Consider the following 26,751-nt stretch of genomic DNA (forward strand, 5'->3'; position numbering starts at 1 on the left):
ATATCTAAAATATTTCTTTCCTTCTTTTAAAAAATGGCATCAAACTGTTTAATGTGAAATGGGAAAAGTGCTTACTTGCATATATTCGATTCTCTGCCACCTTTTTTTCCCCCCTCAGAGCCCTCAACTCTTTCCTTGGTGTTTCAGAGCCTGGCTTGTTCCCACCAACTATTCTTCATTAAGTCAAAACTAATAACCTGACTACATTTGGAAAGTGAGAGAGAAAATTGAGTGTTCGTTTCCCTTGGGATAAGGGTTTAAAAAATAGATCGAACATGGGATTCAGGGGCATGCCGTGAAGACGGAGCCTAAGCCGGCTTGGTACTTTAGGGGAGAAGTTGCAGAGAGCAGCCTTATCAAACATCCAGTGTGTCAGAATCCCCGAAAAAAAAAAAAAAAAAACAACCCTCATTATTACACTGATTTGGTTTTCAAAAGGTCAACATTTGACGCCAGAAGTTCTCCCCCACTGAACGCTCACCCTGTCTACTAACCTTTAAACTGGGAATTCTGCTCTCGGGGGACCTGGTTTGGGTGGGAATGCCACTTGAAGAAGCTGAGGAAAGGAACCAGTTTTGATGAATGGGTGCAGGGTCAAAAGCCGAGACACAGGGGCACCTGGGTGGCTCGGTGGGTTAAAGCCTCTGCCTTTGGCTCAGGTCATGATCTCAGGGTCCTGGGATCAAGCCCCACATCGGGCTCTCTGCTCTGCAGGGAGCCTGCTTCCTCTTCTCTCTCTCTCTGCCTGCCTTTCTGCCTACTTGTGATCTCTGTCAAATAAATAAATAAAATCTTAAAAAAAAAAGCCAATACACAGTGATTTATTTAAGAAGAAACAATTTCTAGGTTATGGGCCCCAAACTAACCCTTATCAAGAGGGAGGCACCCGAAAAGGAAGCTGTGTCCAGCATATTTATGGGACAGAAGTCCTAGGAGATTTCAGGAAACTGCAGGCAAACCCATCCAGGATCTCCATGATGTCTGGTGGGAAGTTTGGGTGAGACAGGACTTGGGTGCAAAGAGCAGGTGTGAGGGAGGTATGATTTCTCCCTAAGCAGCAACCTTCCCAACCTCTTTCCTCATCTCCAGACTTGGAGCCTGAGTTTTAAATGAGAGCAAGCCTGAAGGGAGAGGATTTGCATATTTTCATTTTGCCTAAATACAATCAAAATGAGTTGAAGACAAAATGGCTTCATCCGCTTAAATCCCCAGGTTGAGGAAACTTTGGGAAAACACAAGCAGAAAACAGCGTCTGAGACCAAAGAGCTTTATGCTCATATCTCAAGGCTGTCACGAATGCAAGGAAGGTGCTAGACAGAAATGATACTGAGAATCCAAGCAAATAAGGTCAAATGCAATCCTTTGTCTAACGAGGGAGCCATCCATTCTATGGAAAGCCGTGGAAGCAGACGCTGACAGGGCTGAGGCGCTAGAGCAACCCACATGGAACCTCTTTCTCTCATCAAGGAGAAAAACAGGAGAAATTAGGGGAGAGCTCTGCTGTCCTGAATCACCAAGGGATGGGGAGGTGGGCTCAAGCACAGGCCCCGCCCTCGCAGGCTGGGTGAACTTGGGCTTAGTACTGCACTTTGCTCAGCCTCCGCCTGGGACGAGGGGGTGATGATGGCTTCTGCGGGATGCTGCTGGGGATTGAGAGGGACGCTCTGTGGATGGCACTTAACCCAGCATTGAGCGCAAAGGACGCCCTCCATAACAGCAGTGTTTATTGCCAAGTAGTCTGGCAGGCCAGGTGCAGGGACTAGTTTTCCTAGTAAGAAGCAACTTTACCCCCACCCAGCAGAGAGAGCAATGGAGCCCCCTGGGTAGGAGAGCGTCGTGACGCCTATTCATAGAGAACCACTGTATCCCATGGGTGGAAGCCGTCCTCTAGTTTCCTCACGGGTGGCCCCGAGTTTGGCGTATTTCCTCCGAGCCCCGTGGCTCCTGGACCCTCGCAGCAAGACCATCAGTGCCTGGAACCTACCAGCACCTTTGTGGTGCCAGGGCGTGGGGGAGGAGGGCAAGGGTAATTATGGAACTTGGTGGGGGAGAAGCTAACTGTGCAACTTTGGGGAGGGGAAGAAGTGAATGATGGGACTTTGGGGAGGGGGAGGAACTAATGATGGGACTTTGGGGAGGAGGGGAGGAGCCTACAACTTTCCAGAAACTTAGTGGCAGTCCAGGTGCTGGCGTAAGGTGCACATACTGGAAAAGGGTTCTGGAAGGGGAACACAAACATAGCTCTCATTTCACCAAGCGGCTTTCTTCTTTGGAAACAACAAATTACATAAAACTGCTCAACGTGCATGGGAAACAAGAATGGATCCTTACATCCTTTCTACTGAGGACATAAGGCATGGAAGTGCAGCACACACAGGAGACTGAGGGAGTTGATGGGTATGTACAACCACACCCAGCTTCTTCAGGGAAAAAACAAAAACAAAAACGAAGGATTCTCTAAATTAAACCTAGCTTTAACACAGGAAGTAAGTGCCTTCTTATATTTGTGAAAATGGCACCAAACCTGCTGTACCGGCCCAGTTTCTTTTTCTTCACAGAAAGAAGAGGAACAAACCTTAAGTATTTTCAACTCAAAACGACTAAAATTTCAAAGCCTTGCTTTCAAAATGCTGGCCTTCATGAGTGGTAAACATCTAAAGAAAGAACGGGTGACTTGAATGCTTGTTGCAGATTCCACACATGATCAGGGACACTGGCGGCAGCATCCTCGCCTGGGAGGTCGGTGCCGAACACCTCTCTGCCTTTCTCCTGTGCTGAGAAGGATTCTTCTAGTTAAACCGCTAAGAATGAACACTGTGTCTCAGGCACTGCTGTCAACCCCTTGCCTGAAGGGGCTCCCTTCACCTTCACATGACTCTCTGGGCTAGGTACCCCATGGCGAGCGGGGATGGGGCTTTCTGTGGGGACACCAGAGGAGCAATTGTGTGACTTCCCCCATCCCTAGGCAGGGGTCCAGCCCAGAACCCTGGGTTCTGGTCCCAGCTCTGTCCCTAGCCATGGGTGACTCTGCGGTCTATTTGAGCCCCCTAACTTCAAGTTCCTCCTCAGGTAAATAAAAGACAGGAAGCATCTGACCTCCACTGTCCTTTTGAATTCTAGAAAGTTATTGCCTTCCTAGAATCCAAAGGCCAAGAACCCTGAAACCCCCCAAGTATTTCGTTCCCCAGTGAAGTCATGGCTTGGATTTCAGGCTTGGGTGTCTTGTCTGTTGCAGTGTTTCTCCAGTGAGTTGGGCGGGGGCTGGGGGGTGTCCTTGCAAACTAGTGTGCTTAGACAGAGGGGAAAAAAAAACAAAAAACAAAAAACAAAACAAAACAAAAAAACCCTTGGAAAAGGCGTGCCTGCCAAATCCGATTTGACCACATGTGTCTCCAGTTACCTCAAGGAGTGTCAGGAGAATTTCAAAGGCAAATTAATTCATTCCCATTTTAAAGTGTGGGGGAAAGTCATTTTTCTTTCTGAGATGGAACAAAAAAATAAATGTCTGGTCCTCCTTTATCAAAGCAGTATCTGCTCTGTTGCCGAAATCTTTTTACTCTTTCAATAGCTTAAGCTATTAAAAAAAAAAAAAAGGTTGTTATGTTTATAATGGCTTAAGAAGAAAATTATATCCAAGAAGTTTATAGCTTCTAAAGTATGTCATCCACTCCTGTACCACACCCTAATTGTGAGGACAATAATTTACTCATAAAGATTGATAGCTGGCATTTGTATGGAAGTTTCTCAGCTATTGCATGAGAATTAAAATAAAATTATCTTCTCACCAAAGGAGTTAGTGATCACCTGAGGCTAAGGCTGAGGTAGAACTCAGAGGAATCTGGGTTCTGAGGATCTTTATTTCTCTCTGAAATTAGTAACTTCCTTGCACATTAAATGAATTACACTCAATCATAAATAATTATTTTCAAAACACAGCCCCACCCAGACAGGTCTAAAAATAGATCTTTTCTCTCAAAAACTCAGCCAGTTTTGACCACTTTGGGCTTTTGTCATCGTCAGACACATTTCTCCAAATCCCTGATTGCCTCTTTCTAGCCGGCAAAATGCCCAGGGACGGTGTTCTTCAGCTGCAGCTGCCTCGGGGCTGGACAACTCATACTTCAGTCAGAGATGGGGAGGAAGAGGGAGAGGCGGGTGCGTGTGTGTGTGTGTGTGTGTGTGTGTGTGTGTGTGTGAGAGAGAGAGAGAGAGAGAGAGATGGGAAGGGATGAAACCACAAATAGTGTCTGTTGTCCTGTTTCTTTCTCAAACTTTGAGTCCATTTCAAAGAAAAGATGTGTTTTTGCTAGAATGTCTTGCCTCTCTCAGTCTGTAACACACCTTTGAACTTGCCAGCACACACTAGGGGGGCTATCCTATTCTACTACCCACCAGTCTAGCCATCTGGCCATCTTTCCCCACTCCAACTATATTCTGATCTAGTGTGCATGCGTGTGTGTGTGTGTGTGTGTGTGTGTGTACATATCATAAGGATATAAACATATAATCTCAAGGTAAGGGACATAGTGAGAGATTCACACATACATACCTTAAAATATGATGTACGCTAATCACATTCAGTATCTTCTCAATTTTATCAAAATCAGGAAAGGGAAGGGATACTTACATACATTGCACTTGGGTTTGTGAACATAAGCTCCAGGAGTCTGCTTATATCTAGAAAATACTTTAATTAATATAGATCTGTTATACAATTCAAATTTATAATTTCATTGTTTTTCCATATTAAAAATTGTGCATGGTCATAGAAGTTTTGAGAAACCCAGAGAAATAGAACATGGAGAGACGAAGACAGTCATTCATAAACCTAGGATTTAAAGGAAAATGCTTCTGGGGTGCCTGCGTGGCTCAGTCTTTAAGCGTCTGCCTTCTGTTCAGGTCATGATCCCAGGGTCCTGGGATCGAGTCCCATGTTGGGCTCCCTGCTTGGTGGGAAGCCTGCTTCTCCCTCTCCCACTCCCCCTGCTTGTGTTCCCTGCCTCACTCTCCCTGTCTCTCTCTGTCAAATAAATAAATAAAATCTTAAAATAAAAGAAAGAAAGATGCTTCTAATAGTTTGCTGTTCAATTTTCTATCATTGCCTTTGTTACTAACAATCCTATCTTGTTATAAGGTCTTTGCAAAACTAATTTTTAATGCCTATAATTACATTGACTGGAGTGTCATAGTTTACATAACCACTTTTTATTGTAGATACACAATTTGTCCCCAATATTTTGCCAGCAAAACTTCTGCTATTTGTCCTCCATTCATAGTTTTCGTTTGTTTGCTTTTTTACTTCTCTTTCTGTCTGCCTATAAAAAACCTTTCTCTCCCTTCACCAGCAATCTGCACCATTTCTCCCCTCCTCCTTGGGATGATTTCCATATTTCATTCATTGAACCCACGGTGTGCTTTGAGCAGCCCCACGACACTTGGCTGGACACAGGACATCCAGCAGTAGATGAAAAAGGGAATATCCATGTGGCCATAGGACTTACATTCACAGCTCTCCCAAGGGTGACCCCAGTGCTTCTGGAATTGCTGATAAACTGTGTGCTGGACCCTCTCGCTTAGTCCCAATCTCTGAGGTCAGACAGCATCTCAGAGTTTCTTTTCCTACCCTAGAGCACTAAGCATGAGGCTCTGCAAACTGCAGGCACTTAGCACACAGCAGGTGTGAACAGAGCCTCATTCCCTTGAATCCAGGTCAATCTCCCCCATTGGGTGATCTCTAGCTTGATGTTTGTTCCCTTTGATCGATCATCATTCACTGAGCACCTCTTGCTTTCTAGGCTCTGTGCTGGACATGGTGGAAAAAACAGAGCATTATTTAACGATATCCCTGCCCTGATCCCTCGTCTAAGAAGGAAAAGAAGCCAGATTTAATGGGAACTATACTATGAGAAAGAGTTCGTCAACTAATAATGAGAATAGAATAATGGATACCACTTACTGGATACTTCTTGTGCTCCATCAAGTGTAACATACCTCATACAACTCCTATGGGGTGAGTGTCATCGTCCCCTTTTCTGGGTGGCAAAGCTGAGACCCAGGGTGCTCAGAAGCAGCCCACCCAGAAGACCCCAGGGGACCAGAGGAAAGAAAAGCCTCTTACAACTGGAGGGAACAGAGGTTTCACGGGGTAAATGCTACCTAAATGGGGACTTGGAGGCTTCCCTGTTTTGGAAGCCTGGAAACAGAAGGAAAAGGCATCCCAGGCAGAAGAAACCTATGCAGACCAAGCCAAGACCTAGAAATCTGATGGATCTTCCAGAAATGGTAACCACACATGCTATGAAATAAAGTATCAGCACCTAACACTCAAGGTACATTTGAGGGGACTGAGGAGGTGATAGCCAGGGACATCAGATCACCTACTATAAAACCGGAGACTTCACCTACCTTACCTCATTTAGGCCCCTTCCCCCCAAAGGGGTAGTATTATTACCTCTATTTCAAGGCCAAAGAAACAGGCTGCTAGTCAGTGCAGACTCTGAATACATACACTATCTCACCTGGCAGCTCAGCCAGGAGGTCAAGGGCACAGGTCTGAGCCCCACCCTTGTGCTTGGCAACTGTGAGAACATGGGCCAGCTCCTCCTTTGGGCTTGGGTTTCCCCATTCATGATATGACCCTGATCGTGGTGTTTTCCACACAGGGATGTTGCAAAGACTAAATGAGTGAGCACTTCACATTTAATAACCCAGAGTGGGGTAAGTGCTGGACACTCCCTCGTACCTGAAGGTTCCCCCATGCTCTCTCACCTGTATCTCCAACCACCAGGTCTTAGGTCCTTCCAAGAGGTTTCTTTTTCCCCCTATAGTAGGGCCCTGTCTCTCCCCTTTCTGGTCTGCCTGGGGCACTCACTGCCACGGGCAAACACTTAGATTTGGCAGACACTCCACGGATCGCTGTATCGATTTATTTTTATTTTATTATTTATTTATTTTTATTATATATAATATATATCACATATTATTATAATATTATAAATATTTACTTATATTTATTTTATTTCATCCCATATCTGGACTGTTTCTCCCTTCCACTCTTCTGAACTCTTGGAAAGCAGCAGGAAGTCAATTATTTCTCTTATACCCCCTAACATATTATCACACTGGTCCAATATTTTGTGACTATCGGGCATGAATTCACATTTATTGATTCACGCCTATTTCTCAAAGGCTTTGGTGCTGGGGTCGCCCAGAAGATTGACGGCATGAGGAGGACGAAAATCCTTTTCATTATTTTTCAGGCCGGGTCTCAAGGCTGAAGATGATCCATGGGTGGGCTGGCAAGGTGGGAAGCTGGCTGAGAAGCTGGGGGGTCCGGGCCCTGTGTAGCGAGGGAGGAGGAGGTCTGAGGCAGGTCTCATGGGGAAGACGGTGCCAACATGAGGTCCCTTCTTAGAGACCCACAGAGAGACAGGTGATGACAACGAAAGCTCTGGCCTGGGGCAGGACAGCTGGCACCAGGTGGCGGGTACCCAGGCAGGGAGAGGTAGAGCAGCCCCAGACTGCACGTCTCCGATGTGGGCCTTCTGCCAGCAAGGTCTCCGTCAGCTCCTGGCTGTGCGGGGCCCACCTCCCACCGCAGGCACTTCCAGCCTCGGTTTCGGAAGGCCTGGTGTTCACTGTTGTTGATCTCCCTGAGGTGTCTCCTCTCCCTTTGTTGTTCATGAGAAGCTTGCATTTTCGGTAGTGTGTGTGTGTGTGCTTATTTCACTTCCGTGAAATCAATTCTCTTTTCCTGTGTGTAAAATCTGATTTCTGACAATTATATCTTTGCCTTCCATCGACCCCCCCCATTGCGGTGGGTCATATGCGTGTGTACATATTTTCTTAATTTTGCTATTTTGGACTCCTTCAGTTGGGTGTTCGTCATTAACAATCCTTTTAAAAACCACTATTTTTACTGTACCTATTATGTTCCGGGCTTTCAATAGCACTTGGTGCATAGTAACTCATTTAAGGCTCACAGCAACTCTCTGATGTGGAGACCATTACTGTTCCTATTTCCCAGAGGAATAAACTGAGGCACAGGGAGGTTAAGTAATGACAAAATCACACAGCTGGTAAATGGCAGAGTCTGCATTAGAACCCTGGGCGCTCAGCCTCTGGAGTTCACTTTTAACTCAGTTCCTATGGGGCCAATCCATAATAGTGATGAACAATACCACCCGGGTGCTGTGTGCCCGGCGCTTGGTAGAGGCTTGGCATTTGTTGCTGAACTTGATCCTAAAATAGAGAATGTTTGTTATCCCAGTTTACAGTCGAAGAAACCATAGCTTCACAGATTCAAGGCTGCCCCGCTTCTCAGCAGCAGGCATGGGGTTTGCGGGCAAGGGTGTGGACCCCCGAGGCTGCCCCATAATCTATGAGGGCCATCTGCCTTTCCTTCCTCTCTTTTGCAAGAGCACAGGCTTTAAAATTATGGATTTATTTGAATCATCCTAAAGGACTGTTGTCAAGTTCCAAAGGAAAGAAACAAAAGTGGAATTGTCCTTAACGTTAACACTGGCAATCGATCTTGCCCCATGGTTCTGGGGGGAGAATCAAAGCAGGGACTACAGTCTTTCTGCACCTGGTTGGGGCTGGGGTGCCCCTTCAAAGTCTCCAGGCTCCCAGCTCACTGCGCGCTTGGAACAGGTTTGATTGAATCTTAATGGCTCTTCTCGCTCTTAATGCCCATGCCCAGAGACCTCCAGGTCAGAGGTGTGTGTCTTATAAATCAAATGATGAAGAAATAAGACTGGGCAAAGCCCAAGCTCATCCCAGGAGAGCTTCTGGGAGCCCATCAGCTACCGGGATGGGGAAGCTCCCAGACTTGGGTCCCTGGTCATGGAGGAATGGACAGGGTCTGGAGCATGGATAGCTCTAAGGCTGTCATTGCTTAGTAAGTCACAGCACAACTCTGTCACATTGATTGTTGACCTACCAATAGCCTTCCTTCCCTTCTCCCCAGCCCCATAAGGCAAGAAAACTATGGAGAAATTAAAAGCAAAAGAAAGCTAGCCTTTCTTGCTCACGGACTGGAGGACATACATTATTTCACTGAGTGACCTGCAGCAGAGCTAGGAGGAAGATGCTATTATCCCCATTTGACAGTTGAAGGTACTAAGGCTTGGAGAAGTGAAGCAGGTTATTCGCCAGCAAGAGTGCCTACATTTTACCTGAAACCTCACTGACTTCCACGTGGGGCGCTGTGTCACTAGGCAGGCAGCCTCCCTGGGAAGCTCACTCAGGAGTGACAGGCTGGGAGGAGGCTGGCACCGCTCAAGCAAGGGGGATTCCAGACCAGCCCTGGGGGAGGGGAGGGCAAAGAAGAGACGTCCAGGGGCCTGGAAGGTGTGAGAGATTAAAGCTGTGCTTAATCCAACAGTAGTAGTTCTCCATTCTGTGCATGGACCTCAGCAGGAGCCTAGGGAGGTGGAGAGTGGTGGTGGGGAATTGAGGAGTGGAGCTAGGAACGTGACACACCCTGAGCTGTCCTGCCTTGAGTGGGAGAAAGGACAAGGGAATGGGCCTGAGCTTGGTAGCATCGGCCGTTACAGAACCTGGATAGTCCCTCCTCTGAGCATCGCACTGACCCCTATCATCGCAAGGAAAATGTACCTGATTTTTAAAAATACAGATCATTCTTTTTAAAAGTCTTTTATCCCACAGCCCCAAATAACTCCAGGTGGCATGGAGGCAAAATAGAAGAAAGCTATACATGTGTAAGCTTAGAAAATTCAAAACTTGAGGAAATGCATAAGATAATTGGCCTTCTTTTGACTCTCAATCTCTATTCTCAGCGCTCAACACAACGAACAATTTTTGTTCATACAAAAAAAGTTTGCGTTTGATGTTTGACGTTTGACGTTTGATGTTCGTTTATACGAACATCATAGATAAGTCCCTATGTACACATATTTATACATTTTATATATTTTTGCATAATATTATATCCATATATATTTCTCTTTATATGTTATATATAAAATGTATGTCTTTTTCACATGAGACTACACTATACCATTCACCCCTACTGTAGGATTTCACACTAACACTTCTCCAGGGATCTTTCCATATCAGTGTACACCTAATGCCCCATTCTTTTCACTGGTTTCCCATTTGTCCATCAAACAGATGTATCACGAAAGTTTTAACCAGTCTCCTAATGATGGGCACTATGTTTCCACTTTTTCTCCCAAATTACAAACAATATTCTAGCAAATAACCTTGTACGTTTACTTTGGCAAATGTTTACAGAAATATACACGTCTTCAAAAGAAAAATTCCTCCAAGTGATCTTAGCAGTCAAAGGGAGCGAGCATGCATTTCTAGTTCTGGCAGATATCACCCAGATATCGGTCCTCTAGAAATGGTATCCCAACTGACATGCCCACCAATGGCGTATGAAGCTGATTTATCCATGCAAACTGCCAACTCTAGGTACCAACGGATCCATTACTTTTTGCCTATCTGATCAGTTACACAGAATTACTACTGATTTTGTTGGATTATGAGAAATTGTCCATTCTATTTTTTGTTAACTGCTTATTCACAAGCTTCACACGTTTTTAAGTGATTATTATTTTTAGTCTCAGGGCCTCTTATGAGCTCTTTTTAATTAAAACACAATAGCCTTTTTTGAGATGTATAAAAATATTTTTTTTCTGTTTTCACTTCCTATATATAGCTTTGCTTACAGATACTTTGTGTTTTTAATTCGTCAACATTGTCAGGCTGTTCTATAATTTCTGATTTATGTGTCTGCCTTATGCCTGTTTCTTATGCTTCTCATATTTTGGAAACTTACATAACTGTATTTTTACATGGTTAAATCTGTGGTCCAATTATAGCATCTTTTTTAAAGATTTATTTATTTTGAGAGGGGGCAAGCATGGGCCTGAGCTTGGTAGGCAATGCTACCAAGTTGGCTGTTATGGAACCTGGACAGTCCCTCCTCTGAACATTGCGCTGACCACTATCATCACAAGGAAAATGTACCTGATCTTTTAAAATACAGATTATTGTTTTTAAAGAAGGGGAGAAGGGCAGAGGGAAGACAGAGGGAGAGAATCTCAAGCAGGCTCCACACTGAGAGCAGAGCCTGACGGACGACTCAATCCCAGAATCCTGAGATGGTGACCAGAGCCCAAACCAAGAGTCGATGCTTAATCAACTGAGCCACCCAGACACCCCCAATTGTAGTATGTTTTAAAATAATCTCTCTTACACCTGAAACTAGTGTAACATTGTATGTTCACTACATGTCAATTTAAGAAATTCTCTCTTTTATCCAACAGATTTTAAACGTTCTATCTTATATTTAGTGCTCACGTAGATTTTTGCTCCCTCCATCCCATCCCATTGATTTTTTTTTCCCCTTGAAATTGTTTTTTTCACATCCAAAGTATAATATTTACTGTAACTACACAATACATTTGAATACCCGGTCAAACAAGTCTCCTCTGATCCTTCTTCTTTTTCAAAAGTTTATTTTTTCAGGTGAATTTCACACTTTATTGTCAAGCTAAAAAAAAACTCTCTTGATATTTTCATTAAGATTGCAGGTTAGGGGGCACCTGGGTGGCTCAGTGGGTTAAGCCTCTGCCTTCAGCTCAGGTCATGATCTCAGGGTCCTGGGATCGAGCCCCACATCCGGCTCTCCGCTCAGCAGGGAGCCTGCTTCCTCCTCTCTCTCTGCCTGCCTCTCCGCCTACTTGTGATCTCTGTCTGTCAAATAAATAAATAAAATCTTAAAAAAAAAAAAGATTGCAGGTTAGGAATTAATTTCGAGAAAACCTGATAGCTTTATAAAATTGAGGCTTCTTATCCAAGAACTCGGTACATATTCTGTTAGCACAGAAATACTTTTGTGATCCTTTGTCTTCAAGTTTACTTCATATAGAAACTGCACATGGAATAAATGATGTTTACTTCTAGATATTATGTCTATGGTTGCCATTATTGGTGGAATTTTTATTCTGTTCTATTTTCTGATTGATCCTTGTGTTTCATAGAAAAGGATGTTGACTTTTGCATAAACATTTATTAACTGACACTCTATTAAATTTTTTCTTCTATGTTGAATTTTCTTCCCATAGTTTTGAATGATCTGAGATTTTCTGGGTCTTTAATTAAATTGTCTGAAGATAACAGATTTGGTATCTCCTTTTAAATATTTATATCTCTTAGGTTTTATTTTCTTTCTTTTGCCCAGTTGTAATGGTTAATACTTAACCATTACCAGTGGTTAATTGTAATGGTTAATTATTAAATAATAACTGTGATTATAACCATCATCCTTTCATTCCTAGCCTAAAGAAAACATTTCTAATTATACAACTAAGTAGGATTCTGAATTTTGGTATGGGACATACACACACACATTTATTACTGCTTTTCTAAGACTTCTGTTGTTGTTCTCATATTTAGGAATAAATTTATTTCTGTATTTTATCATATTAAGTACTTGTCTATATATTCCTACTTTTTAAAGATTTATTTATTTATTTATTTGAGAAGAGAAAGAGAGAGAGAGAGAGAAACTGAGCATGTGAGCACAGGGAGAGGCAGAGGGAGAGGGAGAGACGACTCCTCCCTGAGTGGGGAGCCCGACGTGGGGCTTGATTTGATGACCCTGAAATCATGGCCTGAGCCGAAACCAAGAGTCAGACACTTAACCAACTGAGCCACCCAGGCACCCCATTCCTGCTTTTATTAAATGTTTTTATTTCTTTAATTTCAAGAATAAATATTTACTTGCTAAGTTCCTTTTCATTACATGCTGAGATTATCAATTTTTTGATATAATAATGTGATGTATTACATTAGTAAATATTTGTATTTTGAACTCCTTCTTGCATTCCAGGGTTGAATCCTGATTAGTTGAATCATATTCCTTTTTTTTTTTTTTGTAGTCCAGAATACTTTAATATATGCTAACATCTATTGTTTTGCATTTTTGTATATGTTGAAATTCATAATTAAATGTGATTTACCTTTGGTAAGTGTTCATATATGGGTAAGTATTTGGGTGAGCAGATACCTGTGAGTTGTCTGGTCCATATCTGAGTTTATTTTTATTAGGTGCTTACTTAGCTCCAGTTTCCTGGCTTTTGAACCCCTTCAGGCGAACGTGTGTGTCTGATTCATGCGTGACTCCTCAGTACCTAGTGCTTAGCACCAAGATAGCTCTCAATATGTGTTTATAGGGCTAAGTTGGTGGTAGGGTTGCAAGGCTAAATAATACTTTAGGATAAGTCTGTTCCAAAAACCATATGGGGCATTATTGTCCCTAAATAATTATTTGTGATTAATCCAAAATTCGGATTTAACTGAATGTCTTATATCTTATTTGCTAAGTTGGGCATCTCTAGTTTTTAGAATAAAGAAGGAACATGGCCAATACCACACATCAAAATGATAATGACAGTTACTGCAATCATGATTTCCTTTCAGAGGTTCTCTGAAGAGTGAAGGGACAAGGGTTTCCCTGGTCTGGGAGATTCTGAGGATCCTCATGGAGGGGACCATTTGTTGGAATTTTAACCAAAATCTTTGGATACACGTTATAGGTCTGTCTCATGCTTTGAGTGCTTTGGAATGTCGCTATCATAAAAGGGGGGTGGGGGGAGACCACGCAGGGTTTATAGCAATGACTAATGCAATAAAATAGAAAAACAAGTAAATGGGCATGTTTAGTGAATGAAAGTAGTGATTTTTTTTTTTAATTTCTTTCCCCCTTGGCACTTGGCTGAGGGAACAAGAACTGAGCTTTTTAGGCCTTGTCACGCTCAGTAGGAACAATAGCAGGCCAACAAAGACTTAAGTGTAGCTGTGTAGACATCAAGTCATCCTTAATTAGGCCGGGAGAAAACCATTTTCTGGGCGAGCCAGGTGCAGGCCAAAGCTGGTGGCTGCCTTCCCCTCACTAGCCCCTGCAGCTCTGTGTGGCCCTCTCCCAGCTGCCAAGGGGCCAATCTGCAGAAAGGAGGGAGAGGATTTGGTTGGTAGATGGGCAGAGACCTGTTGTTGGAGGGGATTTCCCAAGCAAGAAAAAATTCGGGAACCTCAGGGTTGAGAAAGAAGTAACGATGCCAAAACTTCCTATAGGCTGGGCACCTTTGGATGTGGTAATTCCTCAGTCTCACTTCCTTTGTTTTCAGCCAGAAAAATCCACATTTCTTAGCCCTTCAGAATGTGCCCCCTCCCTACCTCATAGCCTCATCCCTCAGCATTACCCACCTTGCAGAGTTCACTCTGCTCACAATGAATCACTTTCACTTCCCAGGGGACACCACGTTCTCACCCCTAGACCTAATATATTTAATAGGAACAATAATAAAAGATGAGGATCAAATGAGATTATGCCTATAAAGTACTGAACACAGTACCCACCACACAGTAATATCTCACGAAATGGCAGCAGATATCGCTGTTTTACACTATGCCCAACCGCAGGATATCTGCAAAGCCTCTAATATTTCATGTTACAGAAATGAGAACATTAGAATACTTGTGTTTTCTTTTGTTTTCTAATCGTTTGTTTTCTAATCCTGGGACACAATATGTGCCCATGAGCCTCATCTTTTAGGATAATGGAGGGTCGTTTTCGGTACTCACTTCTTTTAGATCCTGAAAATAGGTGAGAACAGCCTAGTCTGAGTTCCTAGAGGGCTGAACCAAGGGCTTGCATGTCTGGATAAATGTTGCCGGTGGCCAAGTGCAAGTTCCCACAGGTTCTGTATGCCTCATACTTGCTCATCCACTGTCTTTCCTTTTGGTGGGAAGGTGGAGGTTAAGAGGTTGGGGGTAGGGAGCTTTGGTTTTCTAAAGACGATCCAAACTTAAAGAAGCTTCCAAACCATTTTTGCCAATATGATGTGGATTCCTCTCACATTCCCACATTCTTCTCATAATGTGAAAGGCTCTTCTCCATCTTTCTTCAGGGAAAACATATAAGAAGCAGCATGTTCTGGATGGGAATTCAGCCCTTCCTCACTTCTGGGTATGTTCCCCCCTCTTGAGGGGGACATTCTGGGCACCTTCCACTCTTCTGGATGCTTCCTTGTATGCTTGTCTGTCTCCTCCAATGAGCGGTAAGCCCTTTGAGAACAAGGACGGTGTCTTGTTCATCTGTATTTCCAACACCTAGCATTTCCTTTTCCCAGCACAATGGAAGCACTCAAGAAAGATTTGCTAACCACATGAATAAATAAATAAATAAATACATCTATCAGCATAGAAATATTATAACTTTTTTAAGCTTTTTAAAATTTTCTTCTTAAGAGATCACTTGGCAAGCTAAGGTGGATGAAATTAAGAACTAGAGGGCGCCTGGGTGGCTCAGTGGATTAGGCCTCTGCTTTTGGCTTTTTTGTTTATTTATTTGAGAGAGAGAGAGTGAGCAACAGAGATAGCATGACCTCAAGGTCCTGGGATCAAGCCCCACATCGGGCTTTCTCCTCAGAGCAAGGAGCCTGCTTCCCCCTCTTTCTCTGCCTGCCTCTCTGCCTACTTGCAATCTCTCTCTCTGTAAAATAAATAAATAAAATCTTAAAAAAAAAAAAAAAAAGAAAGCCTTACCAACACCAATGACCGTCAATGGGTAAATAGATAAATAAATGGCAGTACATCCATTCAGTGGGGTACTAATCAGCCATAGGAAAAAAAAATTAAAAACTAGAATTAAAAAGACAGTCATGGTCAAAAACATGATGGGTACTTCCATAGAAAGATAAAAGAACAGAAATACCAAAAGATAAGCAGAGATACAGCAAGCTACCTGCTGGAGCCCAGGTCTAGGAGACGATAAGGGTGGAAGGAATTTGTATCCCCATGGCTCACAGGCTGAAAACATCACCTCCATCCCATACACGCACATAAGCAGGAAGTGGGATAACAGAACTGAACTCACTGGTTGGAAACAGAAAATGAGGCAGGTCATCCCTAACATTTCAGAAAGCTGAAGAATTTGTTGTCACAATGTCCTAGATATGAAGAGGAAGTTTGCAATAAAGACTTAAGAGAAGCAACCTGCTGGCTACATATTCCCATGGAAATGGGAAACACCAACCACCAGTACAAAACACAACACTGGTTTGGGAGCTCTCAGAGGGAGAAAAGGCGGTAACCACAAAACTACTAAACATTAAGCAATAAATACAAAGAAAAAAGAAGCAAGAAAGAAAACAAATCAAGTTCAAGATGAACCTACAAATCATATCCCAAAGACATGAAAAAAGATAACTAAAATGGCAGTTAAAAAATCAAATTAGATTCTTTTTACCCTAAATAAAATGAAAATGAGAGAGAAATCTTAAAAAGACTTTAAAACATGAACACAGTTTTGGGAAAAATGTAGGAGGTGGTAGCAGACCACTGATTTCACTGCAACAACTTAAGAATCCAGATACACTGCAAAAAATCATGTCTTTAAAGATCGAGAGTTGTAGAAACAGAAATAAATGGACAACATTTTCAGAGTAGAGAGAGTTCATCCAATGTGAGTAGTCAATTAATAATTGTCCTTTTCCTCCAGGCGCCATCTGCTAATTTTGGTTTTGGTTGAAGATGAGACTTAACAAACACAAGGGATTTTATTTTTTAAAGATTTTTTTGTTTATTTATTTGAGAGAGAGAGAGAGTGAGCAACAGAGATAGCATGAGCAGGCGGAGGGGCAGAAGGAGAGAGAAAAGCAGGCTCCCCACTGATCAGGGAGCCCATGCAGGACTCAGTCACAGGATTCTGGGATCATGACCTGAGCCAAAGGCAGACGCTTAACTGACTGAGCCACCCAGTTGCCCAACACAAGGGATTTGTTAGGAGGAAGAGAAATGAGCAAAACTTTTGGAGGTGGTATAGGGCTGGTATAACAATTTGGAAACCTCAGGAGCCATTGATGCACAAATGGCTTTCCATGTTTCCTTCTCAAAATTTAGGGCTACATGAAAAACTATGGAACTTTGTCAAGATGGGAAAAGCCCACTCATCTCATAATATTTAGGAGAAACTGTTCTGCTTAAAGAGTGTGGCCCACCTCAAATATTTAAGCCTGTTCTCTATAAGACATTTGCCAAATTTAGAAGGGACAAAACAAAACTGCACACTTCCAAAGGATGAGCCTAAACTTTCTCTGGTATTTTAAGATTAGGGAGATAGAGACCTAGAAGCTTGTCAATCAAAACCTCAGGAGAGACACATCTAAGAAATGGAGAAGAAACAAGTGAAGGAAATGAATCTCACAAAAACTGCAACCTGGTCCCAACCTAAGTCAAGTTTTGATTAGATTGATGTGGTCAGCTCCGTACTGATCTGCCCAATGTTTCAGACAGAGAATCTCCTCTGGTGGAACATATTATCCAGAGCCTTTATAATTCCTTTAAATAAAATGTCTAGTATATAATAAAAAATTACTAGAGATACAAACTATAAAAGGCAATCAAATGAGCACTGTAGAACTACAAAATACAATGTCAAAAATTAAGAACTACAGATAGGAACTTGAAGATAAATGAATAGCAGATACACAAATTGAACTTGAAAGAGAAGAATGTATAAAAAATCATAGCAAAGCATAGGAGACATGTAAGAGGTAATGTAGAGAATTAAGTTCATGTAACTGGAGCCCCAAAAGGACAAGTGGAGAAAAGCATAGGTAGGTAGGCATTCTTCTAGAGAAACTTTTTGCAAAGCTGATGACAGAACCAATGCATAGATTCAAAAACCCTAAGCAATGTAAACTCAAAGAAAACCACACTTAGACTCAGCATAGTCAAGTGGCAAAATATCAAAGATAGAGAAAAAAAATTAAGACATGCAGAAGGGGCAGGGAATGAACATGTTACTTTAAAAAAGGCACCAAAAAGACTGAAGGCAAACAATAACATAACAATAAAATAACATCATAAAATACTAAAAGAAAATGTTTCAATCTAGAATTCCCCCCCCAACACCAAAAATATTCTTTCACAAATTTAGGTTAAAAAAAAGCCAATTAGAAATCTTGGAGATGACAAGTGTAGTCATTTAAATAAAATACTTAAAAAAAATGGACATATGCACCATTTCTTACATTCCACATATGGGTGAAACCATATGATAATTGTCTTTCTCTGCTTGACTTATGTCACTTAGCATAATCCCCTCCAGTTCCATCCAAGTCAGTGTAAATGGTAGGTATTCATCCTCTCTAATAGCTGAGTAATATTCCCTTGTATATATAAACCACATTGTCTTTATCTGTGAAGGACATCTGTTGAAGGACATCTCGGTTCCTTCCACAGTTTGGCTATTGTGGACATTGCTGCTATGAACATTGGGGTGCAGGTGCCCCTTCATTTCACTATGTCTGTATCTTTGGGAAAAATACCCAGTTGTGTAATTGCTGGGTTATAGGGTAGCTCTATTTTTAACTGCAGTGCAGAGGATCATAGAGGGAGGGAGGGAAAACTGAATGGGAAGAAATCAGAGAGGGAGACAAACCATGAGACACTCTTGATTCTTGGGAAAAAGCTGAGGGTTGTTGAAGGGGACACAGGTAGGGGGATGGAGTAACTGGGTGATGGGCATTAAGGAGGGCATGTGATCTGCTGAGCACTGGGTGTTATAAGCAACTGATGAATCATTGAATACTACATCTAAAACTAATGATGTACTATATGTTGGCCAACTGAATTTTTAAAAAAGACATCAAGACATAGTTTTTTGTATGTAAAGCATACTTCAACAAAACTATTATTTTAAGGGGGAAAAAAAGACATCAAGAATAAAGTCTAGATCATACACAAAGCACAAACTATGAAATACAAAATAGCCCTGAGGACTTAGTCCAGACTTAGCCCAGAAAAATAAAGATATTTAAAATCACAAAATAAAGCTAAAGCTATGCTCTGAGGGAAACTTATAGCTTTAAATTATATTTATTGAAAAATTATGTGTTTAGTTCAAGATGTTAGAAAAGCAATAAGAACAAAAAAGAGAATAAAGGAATAGTGATATAAGAAGAAACAAATGGACCAGAGAATGCACTAATAAATCAGACAAATCAACAAAACCAAAACCTGTCTCTTAAAAAAAAAAAAAAAAAAAGATTTATTTATTTATTTGAAAGTGAGAAAGAGTGGGGTGGGAGGGAGGGGCAGAGGGAGAGAGAGAGAATCTCAAACAGACTCCCCACCAGATCTAGGACTTGATCTCACAACCCTGAGATCATAAACCGAACCAAAATCAAGAGTCAGACACTTAATGGACTGAGCCACCCAGGTACCTCAAAATCTGACTCTTTTAAGTGAGAAAAACTTTAACAAACCTAGTCAAACAAATAGTAGAAAACATGAGAAAATGGTATTACGGATTATAAATAAGACAAAACTACAGCTATAATGGAGATTTCTTTCTTTCTCTGTATACATATATAATGTATAGATATAGAAAAATATATATTATGAACATCTTTTATTTATTTATTTATTTTTTAAAGATTTTATTTATTTATTTGACAGACAGAGATCACAAGTAGGCAGAGAGGCAGGAAGGGAAGCAGGCTCCCTGCTGAGCAGAGAGCCCGATGCGGGGCTTGATCCCAGGACCCTGAGATCATGACCTGAGCTGAAGGCAGAGGCTTTAACCCACCGAGCCACCCAGGCGCCCCTATGAACATCTTTTAAAGAATACATTTTAAAAGTTTAGCATGGTAAAGTTTCTGGAATACAAACTACAAAAATTGACTAAGAGGAATAAATACTGTGGTATATCCAGTCAATGGAATACTATTCAGCACCAAAAAGAAAAGAGCTACCAAGCCATGCAAAGACACAGAGGAAACTTAAATGCATGTAACTAACTGAAAGAAGCCAGCCTGAGAAGTCTACATACTCTACGATTCCAATTTTATGACATTCTGGAAAAGGAAGTACTATGGAGTTGCCAGGGTTAAGACAGAGTGGGATGACTAGGAAGAGCACAGGGGAATTTTAGAAAGTGAAAATACTTTGTAGGATACCACAGTGGTGGATACATGGCATTATACATTTGTCCAAACCCACAGAATGTACACCAAGAGTGACCTATGACATCAATGATGGTGGTCAGGTGCCTATGATGTAGTAATGCACGTTCTTTCAACTGCAACAGGCACACCACTCTGGGGGCGGATTTTGATAATGGGGGATGTTATGCACTTGTGGGGGCCAGGGGTATATCGGAAATTCCTGTACTTTCCACTAAATTTTGCTGTGAACCTGAAATGGCTCTAAAAATTAAAGTCTTTTAAAAAATGAACAAAAGGAAGAAATGGAACACCTAGAAGGTTCATAATTATTAAAGGCATTGAATCTGTAAATATGCATATAGATATACCCTACCCCTAAAAACAACAATAGATGATTTTTTTAAAAGATTTATTCATTTATTTTAGAGAGAGAGAGTGAGCCAGGGGGAGGAGCAGGGAGAGGTGTATGCAGACACCATGCTGAGTGCAGAGCCCACGTGGGGCTCAATCCCATGACCCTGAGAACTGGTCCTGAGCCAAAACCAAGAGTCGGATGCCTACACTGACTATATCCCCCAGACACCCCATCAATAGATGATTTTTAGATGAGGTTTCATAAACCTTCGAAGAACAGATAAGATCTATGTTGTATAAGTTGCTTCAAAAAACATAAAAAGTAGGGAAGTGTCAGAACACATTTTATGAGCCCAAACCTGACATCAAAACTAGAAAATCAAAAGCAAGGAGGTATTATTGGTCCATCTCACTTGGGAGCATTCATATAAAAAACAAACAAAACAACAAAAAAACACCCCAAATTAAACTGTAGTGTATCAAATCTTTCATTTTAAGAATAAAAATGTCTCAAGACTAAATAAGATTTATCCAAAAAAATGCAAGCTCTTTGGACACTTATATATACATATTCATACATATGCATATAAACCTTTACATTAACAAAGTAAGAATAAGAACGTATGTTCTTTAAATATTTAAAAAAAAAGGCAGTTGGAAACTTCAACTTTCACATGTGATTAGGAAAAGAAACCATTAGAGATTTAGGAAACTCTTTAACTTTATAGACTTTATCACAAACCTATCAGGGAAAAGAGAGGAAGGAGGGAGGGAGGGAAGGAAGGAAGAGAGTAAGAAAGGAGGGAAAGGAAAGGACAAGACAAAGAGAGAGGGGAGGAAAGGAAAAAAAAGAACAAAAGGGCAATCCCTACAAAACAGCAACAGCATCTCATACGTGTCAGAAGGAACACCAAGATGCCCACCATCATCCATAAATTACATAGTGTTGTTGATAAGGAAAAAGATTTTTTTTAACTAATCGTTATTTTTTTTACAGATTTATTAAAGTATAAGTGACCCATAATAAACTGCACATTAAGTATACAACTTGCTAAGTTTTGACATGTGTAGGCACACATGAAGCCCTCACTACAATAAAAATAATGAACATATCCAGAACACCCCCAAATATCTCCATATCCCTTTGTAATCCCTTCCTTTTCCCCTCCTAGCCCCAGCCCCCAGCACCATGGAACCACTGGTCTGCTTTCTACCACTCATTATAGATTAGGTTGCAGTTTCTAGAACTTTATATAAATGTAAGTATACAACATACTTTTCTTTTTTTTTTTTTGGTCTAGATTCTTGCATTCAGCATAATGGTTTTGAGATTCAGCCATATTTTTGCATGTATCAAAAGTTCATTTCTTTTTATTGTTGAGTAATATTCCATCATATGGATATATCACAATTTACTTATTCATTTACCTTTGGAAAGACGTTTGGGTTGTTTACAGTCTGGGCTCATTACAGCAAGCACTGCTATGATCTAGATATTAATTATAAACCCAATCAAAATCCCAGCAAGCTTGTTTTTTACAGAAATAGGCAAGCTGAATCTAAAATTTATATGGAAATGCAAATGACCCGGGTGCCAGGGTGGCTCAGTCAGTTAAGCATCTGACTCTTGATTTCTTGATCTCAGGGTCTTCAGATCGAGCATGTGTTGGGCTCCACGCTGGGCCTGAAGCCTGCTTAAGATTCTCTCTCTCCATCTCCCACTGCCCCTCCCCCATGCTCGCATGCACTTTCTCTCTTTCTCTCTTAAAAAAATCCAAATGATTTAAAATAGTCAAAACAATATTTAAAAAGAAAAAAAGTCAGAGGATTGAACTAATGGTTCAGGATTTATTACAAAACTATAGTAGTCACGATGGTGTGGTTTGACAAAAAGATAGGTATGTAGATCAATGGAATAGAATTGAGAGTTCAAAAATAGATCTCACTTTTGGAATGGAATTGATTTTCACCAAAAGTGCCAAGGAAATCTAACAGGGAGAGGAAAATCTTTTCAGCAAATGGTGCTGGAGCAACTGGATAAACACATTCAAACAAAACAAAACAAAACTTCAACTCTTACCAGATGCCAAAATTCACCCAAAATGGATAAACCTAAATATAAAAGCTAAAATTATAAAAATAAAACAGAAAACAGGAGAAAATCCTAGTAACCTTGGGTTTGACAAACACTTCTTAATACAATACTAGAAATATGAACTATAAAAGAATGAAATCAATACATAAGATTTCATCAAATTAGAAATTTCTTCTCTTCAAAAGACACTGTTAAAGAAACTAAAGACAAGCCACAGACTGTGATAAAATAGTTGCTAAACATCTACCTAACAAAGGACTTAAACTTGAATCCATAGGAAACTTTTACAAGTTAATTAGAAGACAGACAACCCAATTTTAAAAACTGAGCAGAAGATGGGAACAGACACTTTGCCAAATAAAATGTTCAGATGACAAGTAAGTACATGGAAAGGTACACAACCTCCTAGGGCATAGGGGGAATGCAAATTAAAACTGTAATAAGTATGTCTACACACTGATCAGAAGGTCTAAAATTAAAAAGGCTGACCATAGCAAATGTACAAAGGTTTTGAGCAAATGAAACATTTGCTAGTGGGCATGGATGGGAAATCATACAGTTGTTCAAAAAGTTTCTTAAGAAGTCAAACATAGGGGCGCCTGGGTGGCTCAGTCATTAAGTGGCTGCCTTCAGCTCAGGTCATGATCCCAGGGTCCTGGGATCAAGCCCTGCATCGGGTTCCCTGCTCATTGGGAAGCCTGCATTCCCTTTCCCACTCCCTCTGCTTGTGTTCCCTCTCTCGCTGTGTGTCTCTCTCTCAAATAAATAAAATCTTAAAAAAAAAAAAAAAGAAGTCAATCATACTTACCACACGACCCAGTCATTCCACTCTTTCTTTAGGAAAAAAAAGCTTTTGTCCATATAAATATTTATACAGGAGTAATCATAACAGTTTTATTTGTAATAATCAAACACTATAAAAATTTGAAATAAAACCATCCTTATATTCATAATGCAGATATCTAGTTACAAAATCCGAAGTTCTGAAGCAGAAAGAGAGATCATGAAGATTTTTAGAATGACTAAGTCAATAGTATTCTTATACATCAAAAATAGTCAATTAGAAAATGTTATGGGTAAAGATTATGGTAATAAAACTTTAAGTTATTTAGGAATAAATCTAACAAGATATTTTCAATAAATTTAATGGAAAAAAATGACAAAATGTTAAGAAAATAAAAGATAATCTGAATAGAGATGTAAACCTTTTTAAACAATTTGAGAAGTTTCGACAGATGGCAGACCTACCCAGATTAGTCAATAAACTCGACATAGTTCTATTCAAATACCAACAAGAATTTTTATGGTTTAAATAAATATGCTAAGAGCCATACAGAGAAACAAAGAGCTAAGAGTTGCCAAGTAAATTTGAAGAAGGACGAGAGAATATTTGCCCTTCCAGATTTTTTAAAAAGATTTTTTTTTATTTGATATTTAGCTCACTTTAGGGGACCGATTGAAACAAGGTTTCCCACTTCTCCACCATTTTGCCCCTCCCTATTTTTTTATTTGAGAGAGAGAAAGAAAGCAAGAAAGAGAAAAAGAGAGAGAGAGAGATTGCATGAGCCGGGGGAGGGGCAGAAGGAGAAGCAGACTCCCCACAGAGCAGCGAGTCCAGACTCTGGACCCAGGACCCTGGGATCATGACCTGAGCTGAAGGCAGATGCTTAACTGACTGAGCCACCCAGGCGCCCCTACCCTTCCAGATTTTTAACCCACTATGAAGGCACAGTAATTAAAACAGTATGATATTGGTTCAAAGATGGAGAAATAAGACAATAGAAGAGAGTACAAATCTTAGACACTTGTGCATATATAAAAACTTTGTAAAGTGATAGAAATGCCCTAGCAAATCAGAGACATGGAGGGACTTTTTAACATATGGTTTGGGGACAACTGGGAAAACATTAATTGCAATTCCTATACCTTCACCAACAGGGGAAAAATATTTGCTATTCATATAACTAGCAAATGTTTAGTATAGAGATGCTTGGTTCATCGAATATACAAAAATGCTACAAAATAATAATAAAACACTACCTAATAGAAGAATAGACTGAAAGTATGAAGAGTCATTTCACATACAAGCAAATCTGATTGATCAATATTTGTCAGATAAGTGTTCGATTTCACTATTTATTATGGAAATGATCTTTCGAACAATGTCACATCAGATTAGAGAAAATGTTTCAAGTTTCACAATACCAGTGTTACCAAGCACATGGGGATCTGGAGACCCACATGCCCTGCAGCTGGGGAGGTAAATTGGTGCAATCTTTCTGGGGCACAATTTGGCAACAACCAGTAAACGCTGAGGACACTTACAGCCTATGACCCAAGATATGAGTCATAGGCTGGGAAATGGAGTGAATTTCAGATCTTTCAGTGACGACCAGATTGGCATGTTTCTAACTTTGTACTATGATGTCTTCCCAAAAGCATTTCTCAAAAAAGAAAGAGAGCTAGGAAGAAAGAAAGGGAGGGAAGGAGGAAGTGAGGGAAAGACGTTTTAAAAGGAAAAGAATGAAGAGGGTCTGTCACAGAAAATTACTACTAACCTATTGTGTTTCAGTCTGTTGGTCTCTGCCCAGCAGTGTGTGTCAAAGATCAATTTAGTAGTAAACACCCAGCATCTTTTAAAAATATTGTTTGTTTGGGAATGGTTTTTCTACCATATTTTATCTTTACCTGTTATATCACTTAACAAGAGTATTATTTTGTGAAATTTGGTTTCCCGTGTGTGTGTATGTGTGTGCTCGTGTGCATAAACCAATTTGCAATGTAAAATATATTTGTCTCTGGGCATTGCAAACAAAAGAACCTGCAATACGCCGTTGAAAGATGCCCCCATGGGTCATTCGCTTGTAGAAAGGGTGGTGCCTGCCAGTAAACGTGTCTTCCACCCCAGTGGCATGCCCTCCACAAGATCTTGGTGACTTAACTGAGTTAAGTCAACAATGCTGAGCAAGTGGACGGATGAGAGAAGGTTGCGTGGTCACCAGAACATGGCCCCACAGTGCCGGGAACCTGAGCAGGCAGCTGTCCAACAGACATCAGTGTGGAAGGGATACTGGCTGGAAGGCGATGTACTCTGAGTCCATCTCCATTTAGGGAATATTGCTTGTAGATAATGCACTCCTGATGTCATCAGGCTGTTACACTCTTATAGCAAAGAGAGGCGACGTTTCCTGTCCACAATAACCACATTTTCCAAATGTGCAACATTTCCGTGAAGGTCAAAATAGACCAAAGAGAAGACTTCCCTGTTTCCTGAAGCCTAGACTGTAGTGTATCTAGACTGACAATATTGCATATAGTTCTGTCCTTGGCATCCAAAAGAGGTGAGATCCAAATAGGAGGCAAGTATAATAAGCAAAGGGATTGAGAAACTATCATATGAAGTCTATTAAAGTACACAGACCTTTTAACCCCAAGAATAAAGGCTGAGGAGAGATTAAATGGGCCTTTAGAAAATCTAGGTCTATGCTACTCACCCCCCTCAGCTCTGGACCAACGTCACAGGGAGAAGAAAGACCTACTTTATCAACATGAGCTAAACAAATGGAATCTTACCTCCAAGATGATACAGAAATGTACTATTTCAAAATGGTCTGGATGGATTCATGAGCAATAAATCTACCCCCGGTTAATAAGGGAAACCAGAGCTATTTGAGACACATCCCAAAAGATATGATACCCTCCTTTTCTTTGGTGACCCTAATTGGGAAAAAATAAAATCCTGGCTCAGTGAACCATGAAACCGACCTTACGAGATGCTTCTAAGTCCCTTAATATCTGAAGAGAGAACTATTCTGGCCAAGGACATCAAGCCACTGCTTTTCTCAAGGTGGAAGAGTGGCAACCTCATCTTTATTCAGCCCCGGCTCCCGCGGCATGGAGAGCCCTCTTCACTGTTCTCCTTCCCCTTCCCCAACAAATTCCCAAAGGCCCAGCAAGACCAGATGTGAAAAGAGGTGAGACACAGACGCAAACATAAATTCTTTCCTCTGTGACAGTGATTGTTCGCCCATGCGTGCCCCCCTCCATGTCAAATGCACGGTTCACTCAGAAAAATCAAGGACACATGGTGCTGACATCGCTCAGGTTCCAGAAACGGAGCTGGGCTAACAGGTAATGTGTGTGTGTGTGTGTGTGTGTGTGTGTGTGTGTGTGTGTGGTGTGTGAGATTGTCTTGATGCCCATTCAGGTGGTGTGGCTCAAGGAATTGATTTGCTTGCGAGACTTTATGGGAATGAATTTTAAGTTCTACAGTCTGAATAGAGGGCGACACGAGGAGCTAAGAGCTGGACTGAA

The sequence above is a fragment of the Martes martes genome, assembly GCF_963455335.1.
Source record: "Martes martes genome assembly, chromosome: 3".
Lineage (NCBI taxonomy): Eukaryota > Metazoa > Chordata > Mammalia > Carnivora > Mustelidae > Martes > Martes martes.